The following is an 8,687-nucleotide window of genomic DNA, read 5'->3' on the forward strand; positions in this document are numbered from 1 at the left end:
GCTTCTTTTGAGCCAAAAATCTTCGAAAATTAAAAAAAATATTTTTTTGCGAATTTCGCAAAAATTTTCATTTGAAAAGAAGCTCTTTGACGAGAGGAATCCAACGGTGTAAAATTTATTGCCGTAGCTTGCTTAATAACGGAGCTATGGCCGTTTAAAGTTTTGAAATTTCAAACGGCCATAACTCCGTTATTAAGCGACTTAGAGCGATGAATTTGGCACCGTTGGATTCCTCTCGTCAAGCAGCTTCTTTTGAGCCAAAAATCTTCGAAAATAAAAAAAAATATTTTTTTGCGAATTTCGCAAAAATTTTCATTTGAAAAGAAGCTCTTTGACGAGAGGAATCCAACGGTGTAATAGTATTTTACATTACAAGCCAGGTAAAATGGTTTTTACTGGCGAATGGAGGATATAACTGACGAGTCGAAGACGAGTCAGTTACCTCCTTGAGCCAGTAAAACCAGTTACCTGGCGTGTCTTGTATAATATTTTATTTGTTACTAAATGGTAAACAACTAAATAAAATTAAAAATGATCAAATTCTGTTTTCTTCCAAATTATTGCTCAAAACTCAGAAACCTTAGAAGTACAATTACTATGACAATGTTCAAATTGTTTATTTCCGTCAAGATTTTTTCTCAAATGAACGTGCCAGAAGAAATCAAAAAGGAAGCTATAAACGTGGCTTCCAGTTTACTGCCAGCGAAGTCTTTAGCAAGATATGAACGAGAATATGAAGAATTTAAAAATTGGCACAAAAACAATAACGTAACTGGTGTAACGGAAGACGTTCTTTTGGTGTATCTTCACCAACTATCAGACAAATTTAGCCCCAATTCTTTGTGGTCGAAATGGTCCATGTTAAAAAGCTGCCTGGAAATTAAAGAAAATGCTGAAGTTCGCAGGTTTGTTTTCCTATTACAGACGTTGTCAAAAAAGTGATATTTTAACTTGACATTTGTAGATTTCATAAGGTAATTGCTTTTCTCAAGAGAAAGAATGAGCGTTACGTGCCGAAGAAGGCAAGGGTTTTAACAAAAGAGCAAGTGGAAAAATTTCTTGTTGAAGCTCCTGATGACTATTGGTTGTTATATAAAGTGATTACAATTTTTGGAATTTTTGGTGCTTGCCGGTGTGACGAGCTTCTCTCGTTGACGGTGAAGGACGTAGAAGATGTTGAGAAATATATTATCGTCACTTTACGGAATACAAAGAATTTAACAACAAGGAGATTTACGATCACAGATGAGGGCTGCAGTTTTCAACCTTGTGTTTTGTACAGAAAATATGCAGCTCTTCGTCCTCGTCAAGCAGACCAATTACGTTTCTTTTTAACCTACCGTAATGGCAAATGTATTTCCCTCAATGTTGGCCAGCACACTATTGGCGGTGTACCGAAAAAATTGCAACATACTTAGGGCTACAAGAACCTGAATTATACACAGGTCACTCATTTCGCCGATCAGCAGCAACAATGGTTGTGGATGCAGGTGGAGATATTTTGACACTAAAACGTGTGGGAGGATGGAAAAGTAGTGGAATTGCGGAAGGTTATGTGGATGATTCTATCAATAAAAAAATTGAAATTGCGAAAAAAATGTTTCCTGGACGAAACTCAACAGATGTGGCTTCCACTTCGGGAGGTTCTACAATTAATTGTCCAATGACGAGCGAATTCACTTCCGCTTCAGGAATGTTCGACATTAGCGGAAATTCTAATTGTACATTTAATTTTAATTTGTATGAAACAAAGAAATAAAAATGTTCAAATGTTAAAAACGCTACTATCCTTTCCAAATTTCAAATTTCTCTACTAACTTGTTAAATTCATAACTGGTCTGCTGTCAATTTAACGCTACTAGCCAGTTAAAATGACTTTTCAACGTCAAGTGACAGTTCGAATAAATGACGTTTACAATTTAGTAACAAATAAAATTTATTGCCGTAGCTTGCTTAATAACGGAGCTATGGCCGTTTAAAATTTTGAAATTTCAAACGGCCATAACTCCGTTATTAAGCGACTTAGAGCGATGAATTTGGCACCGTTGGATTCCTCTCGTCAAGCAGCTTCTTTTGAGCCAAAAATCTTCGAAAATTAAAAAAAATATTTTTTTGCGAATTTCGCAAAAATTTTCATTTGAAAAGAAGCTCTTTGACGAGTGGAATCCAACGGTGTAAAATTTATTGCCGTAGCTTGCTTAATAACGGAGCTATGGCCGTTTAAAATTTTGAAATTTCAAACGGCCATAACTCCGTTATTAAGCGACTTAGAGCGATGAATTTGGCACCGTTGGATTCCTCTCGTCAAGCAGCTTCTTTTGAGCCAAAAATCTTCGAAAATTAAAAAAAATATTTTTTTGCGAATTTCGCAAAAATTTTCATTTGAAAAGAAGCTCTTTGACGAGAGGAATCCAACGGTGTAAAATTTATTGCCGTAGCTTGCTTAATAACGCAGCTATGGCCGTTTAAAGTTTTCAAATTTCAAACGGCCATAACTCCGTTATTAAGCGACTTAGAGCGATGAATTTGGCACCGTTGGATTCCTCTCGTCAAGCAGCTTCTTTTGAGCCAAAAATCTTCGAAAATTAAAAAAAATATTTTTTTGCGAATTTCGCAAAAATTTTCATTTGAAAAGAAGCTCTTTGACGAGTGGAATCCAACGGTGTAAAATTTATTGCCGTAGCTTGCTTAATAACGGAGCTATGGCCGTTTAAAATTTTGAAATTTCAAACGGCCATAACTCCGTTATTAAGCGACTTAGAGCGATGAATTTGGCACCGTTGGATTCCTCTCGTCAAGCAGCTTCTTTTGAGCCAAAAATCTTCGAAAATTAAAAAAAATATTTTTTTGCGAATTTCGCAAAAATTTTCATTTGAAAAGAAGCTCTTTGACGAGAGGAATCCAACGGTGTAAAATTTATTGCCGTAGCTTGCTTAATAACGGAGCTATGGCCGTTTAAAATTTTGAAATTTCAAACGGCCATAACTCCGTTATTAAGCGACTTAGAGCGATGTATTTGGCACCGTTGGATTCCTCTCGTCAAGCAGCTTCTTTTGAGCCAAAAATCTTCGAAAATTAAAAAAAATATTTTTTTGCGAATTACGCAAAAATTTTCATTTGAAAAGAAGCTCTTTGACGAGAGGAATCCAACGGTGTAAAATTTATTGCCGTAGCTTGCTTAATAACGGAGCTATGGCCGTTTAAAGTTTTGAAATTTCAAACGGCCATAACTCCGTTATTAAGCGACTTAGAGCGATGAATTTGGCACCGTTGGATTCCTCTCGTCAAGCAGCTTCTTTTGAGCCAAAAATCTTCGAAAATTAAAAAAAATATTTTTTTGCGAATTTCGCAAAAATTTTCATTTGAAAAGAAGCTCTTTGACGAGAGGAATCCAACGGTGTAAAATTTATTGCCGTAGCTTGCTTAATAACGGAGCTATGGCCGTTTAAAATTTTGAAATTTCAAACGGCCATAACTCCGTTATTAAGCGACTTAGAGCGATGAATTTGGCACCGTTGGATTCCTCTCGTCAAGCAGCTTCTTTTGAGCCAAAAATCTTCGAAAATTAAAAAAAATATTTTTTTGCGAATTTCGCAAAAATTTTCATTTGAAAAGAAGCTCTTTGACGAGAGGAATCCAACGGTGTAAAATTTATTGCCGTAGCTTGCTTAATAACGGAGCTATGGCCGTTTAAAGTTTTCAAATTTCAAACGGCCATAACTCCGTTATTAAGCGACTTAGAGCGATGAATTTGGCACCGTTGGATTCCTCTCGTCAAGCAGCTTCTTTTGAGCCAAAAATCTTCGAAAATTAAAAAAATATTTTTTTGCGAATTTCGCAAAAATTTTCATTTGAAAAGAAGCTCTTTGACGAGAGGAATCCAACGGTGTAAAATTTATTGCCGTAGCTTGCTTAATAACGGAGCTATGGCCGTTTAAAGTTTTGAAATTTCAAACGGCCATAACTCCGTTATTAAGCGACTTAGAGCGATGAATTTGGCACCGTTGGATTCCTCTCGTCAAGCAGCTTCTTTTGAGCCAAAAATCTTCGAAAATTAAAAAAAATATTTTTTTGCGAATTTCGCAAAAATTTTCATTTGAAAAGAAGCTCTTTGACGAGTGGAATCCAACGGTGTAAAATTTATTGCCGTAGCTTGCTTAATAACGGAGCTATGGCCGTTTAAAATTTTGAAATTTCAAACGGCCATAACTCCGTTATTAAGCGACTTAGAGCGATGAATTTGGCACCGTTGGATTCCTCTCGTCAAGCAGCTTCTTTTGAGCCAAAAATCTTCGAAAATTAAAAAAAATATTTTTTTGCGAATTTCGCAAAAATTTTCATTTGAAAAGAAGCTCTTTGACGAGAGGAATCCAACGGTGTAAAATTTATTGCCGTAGCTTGCTTAATAACGGAGCTATGGCCGTTTAAAATTTTGAAATTTCAAACGGCCATAACTCCGTTATTAAGCGACTTAGAGCGATGAATTTGGCACCGTTGGATTCCTCTCGTCAAGCAGCTTCTTTTGAGCCAAAAATCTTCGAAAATTAAAAAAAATATTTTTTTGCGAATTTCGCAAAAATTTTCATTTGAAAAGAAGCTCTTTGACGAGAGGAATCCAACGGTGTAAAATTTATTGCCGTAGCTTGCTTAATAACGGAGCTATGGCCGTTTAAAGTTTTGAAATTTCAAACGGCCATAACTCCGTTATTAAGCGACTTAGAGCGATGAATTTGGCACCGTTGGATTCCTCTCGTCAAGCAGCTTCTTTTGAGCCAAAAATCTTCGAAAATAAAAAAAAATATTTTTTTGCGAATTTCGCAAAAATTTTCATTTGAAAAGAAGCTCTTTGACGAGAGGAATCCAACGGTGTAAAATTTATTGCCGTAGCTTGCTTAATAACGGAGCTATGGCCGTTTAAAGTTTTGAAATTTCAAACGGCCATAACTCCGTTATTAAGCGACTTAGAGCGATGAATTTGGCACCGTTGGATTCCTCTCGTCAAGCAGCTTCTTTTGAGCCAAAAATCTTCGAAAATTAAAAAAAATATTTTTTTGCGAATTTCGCAAAAATTTTCATTTGAAAAGAAGCTCTTTGACGAGAGGAATCCAACGGTGTAAAATTTATTGCCGTAGCTTGCTTAATAACGGAGCTATGGCCGTTTAAAATTTTGAAATTTCAAACGGCCATAACTCCGTTATTAAGCGACTTAGAGCGATGAATTTGGCACCGTTGAATTCCTCTCGTCAAGCAGCTTCTTTTGAGCCAAAAATCTTCGAAAATTAAAAAAAATATTTTTTTGCGAATTTCGCAAAAATTTTCATTTGAAAAGAAGCTCTTTGACGAGAGGAATCCAACGGTGTAAAATTTATTGCCGTAGCTTGCTTAATAACGGAGCTATGGCCGTTTAAAATTTTGAAATTTCAAACGGCCATAACTCCGTTATTAAGCGACTTAGAGCGATGAATTTGGCACCGTTGGATTCCTCTCGTCAAGCAGCTTCTTTTGAGCCAAAAATCTTCGAAAATTAAAAAAAATATTTTTTTGCGAATTTCGCAAAAATTTTCATTTGAAAAGAAGCTCTTTGACGAGAGGAATCCAACGGTGTAAAATTTATTGCCGTAGCTTGCTTAATAACGGAGCTATGGCCGTTTAAAATTTTGAAATTTCAAACGGCCATAACTCCGTTATTAAGCGACTTAGAGCGATGAATTTGGCACCGTTGAATTCCTCTCGTCAAGCAGCTTCTTTTGAGCCAAAAATCTTCGAAAATTAAAAAAAATATTTTTTTGCGAATTTCGCAAAAATTTTCATTTGAAAAGAAGCTCTTTGACGAGAGGAATCCAACGGTGTAAAATTTATTGCCGTAGCTTGCTTAATAACGGAGCTATGGCCGTTTAAAGTTTTGAAATTTCAAACGGCCATAACTCCGTTATTAAGCGACTTAGAGCGATGAATTTGGCACCGTTGGATTCCTCTCGTCAAGCAGCTTCTTTTGAGCCAAAAATCTTCGAAAATAAAAAAAAATATTTTTTTGCGAATTTCGCAAAAATTTTCATTTGAAAAGAAGCTCTTTGACGAGAGGAATCCAACGGTGTAAAATTTATTGCCGTAGCTTGCTTAATAACGGAGCTATGGCCGTTTAAAATTTTGAAATTTCAAACGGCCATAACTCCGTTATTAAGCGACTTAGAGCGATGAATTTGGCACCGTTGGATTCCTCTCGTCAAGCAGCTTCTTTTGAGCCAAAAATCTTCGAAAATTAAAAAAAATATTTTTTTGCGAATTTCGCAAAAATTTTCATTTGAAAAGAAGCTCTTTGACGAGTGGAATCCAACGGTGTAAAATTTATTGCCGTAGCTTGCTTAATAACGGAGCTATGGCCGTTTAAAATTTTGAAATTTCAAACGGCCATAACTCCGTTATTAAGCGACTTAGAGCGATGAATTTGGCACCGTTGGATTCCTCTCGTCAAGCAGCTTCTTTTGAGCCAAAAATCTTCGAAAATTAAAAAAAATATTTTTTTGCGAATTTCGCAAAAATTTTCATTTGAAAAGAAGCTCTTTGACGAGAGGAATCCAACGGTGTAAAATTTATTGCCGTAGCTTGCTTAATAACGGAGCTATGGCCGTTTAAAGTTTTCAAATTTCAAACGGCCATAACTCCGTTATTAAGCGACTTAGAGCGATGAATTTGGCACCGTTGGATTCCTCTCGTCAAGCAGCTTCTTTTGAGCCAAAAATCTTCGAAAATTAAAAAAATATTTTTTTGCGAATTTCGCAAAAATTTTCATTTGAAAAGAAGCTCTTTGACGAGAGGAATCCAACGGTGTAAAATTTATTGCCGTAGCTTGCTTAATAACGGAGCTATGGCCGTTTAAAGTTTTGAAATTTCAAACGGCCATAACTCCGTTATTAAGCGACTTAGAGCGATGAATTTGGCACCGTTGGATTCCTCTCGTCAAGCAGCTTCTTTTGAGCCAAAAATCTTCGAAAATTAAAAAAAATATTTTTTTGCGAATTTCGCAAAAATTTTCATTTGAAAAGAAGCTCTTTGACGAGTGGAATCCAACGGTGTAAAATTTATTGCCGTAGCTTGCTTAATAACGGAGCTATGGCCGTTTAAAATTTTGAAATTTCAAACGGCCATAACTCCGTTATTAAGCGACTTAGAGCGATGAATTTGGCACCGTTGAATTCCTCTCGTCAAGCAGCTTCTTTTGAGCCAAAAATCTTCGAAAATTAAAAAAAATATTTTTTTGCGAATTTCGCAAAAATTTTCATTTGAAAAGAAGCTCTTTGACGAGAGGAATCCAACGGTGTAAAATTTATTGCCGTAGCTTGCTTAATAACGGAGCTATGGCCGTTTAAAATTTTGAAATTTCAAACGGCCATAACTCCGTTATTAAGCGACTTAGAGCGATGAATTTGGCACCGTTGGATTCCTCTCGTCAAGCAGCTTCTTTTGAGCCAAAAATCTTCGAAAATTAAAAAAAATATTTTTTTGCGAATTTCGCAAAAATTTTCATTTGAAAAGAAGCTCTTTGACGAGAGGAATCCAACGGTGTAAAATTTATTGCCGTAGCTTGCTTAATAACGGAGCTATGGCCGTTTAAAATTTTGAAATTTCAAACGGCCATAACTCCGTTATTAAGCGACTTAGAGCGATGAATTTGGCACCGTTGAATTCCTCTCGTCAAGCAGCTTCTTTTGAGCCAAAAATCTTCGAAAATTAAAAAAAATATTTTTTTGCGAATTTCGCAAAAATTTTCATTTGAAAAGAAGCTCTTTGACGAGAGGAATCCAACGGTGTAAAATTTATTGCCGTAGCTTGCTTAATAACGGAGCTATGGCCGTTTAAAGTTTTGAAATTTCAAACGGCCATAACTCCGTTATTAAGCGACTTAGAGCGATGAATTTGGCACCGTTGGATTCCTCTCGTCAAGCAGCTTCTTTTGAGCCAAAAATCTTCGAAAATAAAAAAAAATATTTTTTTGCGAATTTCGCAAAAATTTTCATTTGAAAAGAAGCTCTTTGACGAGAGGAATCCAACGGTGTAAAATTTATTGCCGTAGCTTGCTTAATAACGGAGCTATGGCCGTTTAAAATTTTGAAATTTCAAACGGCCATAACTCCGTTATTAAGCGACTTAGAGCGATGAATTTGGCACCGTTGAATTCCTCTCGTCAAGCAGCTTCTTTTGAGCCAAAAATCTTCGAAAATTAAAAAAAATATTTTTTTGCGAATTTCGCAAAAATTTTCATTTGAAAAGAAGCTCTTTGACGAGAGGAATCCAACGGTGTAAAATTTATTGCCGTAGCTTGCTTAATAACGGAGCTATGGCCGTTTAAAATTTTGAAATTTCAAACGGCCATAACTCCGTTATTAAGCGACTTAGAGCAATGAATTTGGCACCGTTGGATTCCTCTCGTCAAGCAGCTTCTTTTGAGCCAAAAATCTTCGAAAATTAAAAAAAATATTTTTTTGCGAATTTCGCAAAAATTTTCATTTGAAAAGAAGCTCTTTGACGAGAGGAATCCAACGGTGTAAAATTTATTGCCGTAGCTTGCTTAATAACGGAGCTATGGCCGTTTAAAATTTTGAAATTTCAAACGGCCATAACTCCGTTATTAAGCGACTTAGAGCGATGAATTTGGCACCGTTGAATTCCTCTCGTCAAGCAGCTTCTTT

General features: G+C 36.0%; 1 long non-coding RNA gene across 1 annotated transcript; it reads left to right on the top strand.

Annotated features, from left to right (window-relative positions):
• Window positions 1-361: 361 nt before the first annotated feature.
• On the top strand, window positions 362-1,779 carry LOC138131705 (uncharacterized). The gene is made up of 2 exons (XR_011159874.1): window positions 362-905; window positions 965-1,779. It is a non-coding gene; the product is annotated as an uncharacterized lncRNA (long non-coding RNA).
• The last annotated feature ends 6,908 nt before the right edge of the window (window positions 1,780-8,687 follow it).

This window comes from Tenebrio molitor, chromosome 5 (genome assembly GCF_963966145.1).
Source record: "Tenebrio molitor chromosome 5, icTenMoli1.1, whole genome shotgun sequence".
In the NCBI taxonomy this organism is placed as follows: domain Eukaryota; kingdom Metazoa; phylum Arthropoda; class Insecta; order Coleoptera; family Tenebrionidae; genus Tenebrio; species Tenebrio molitor.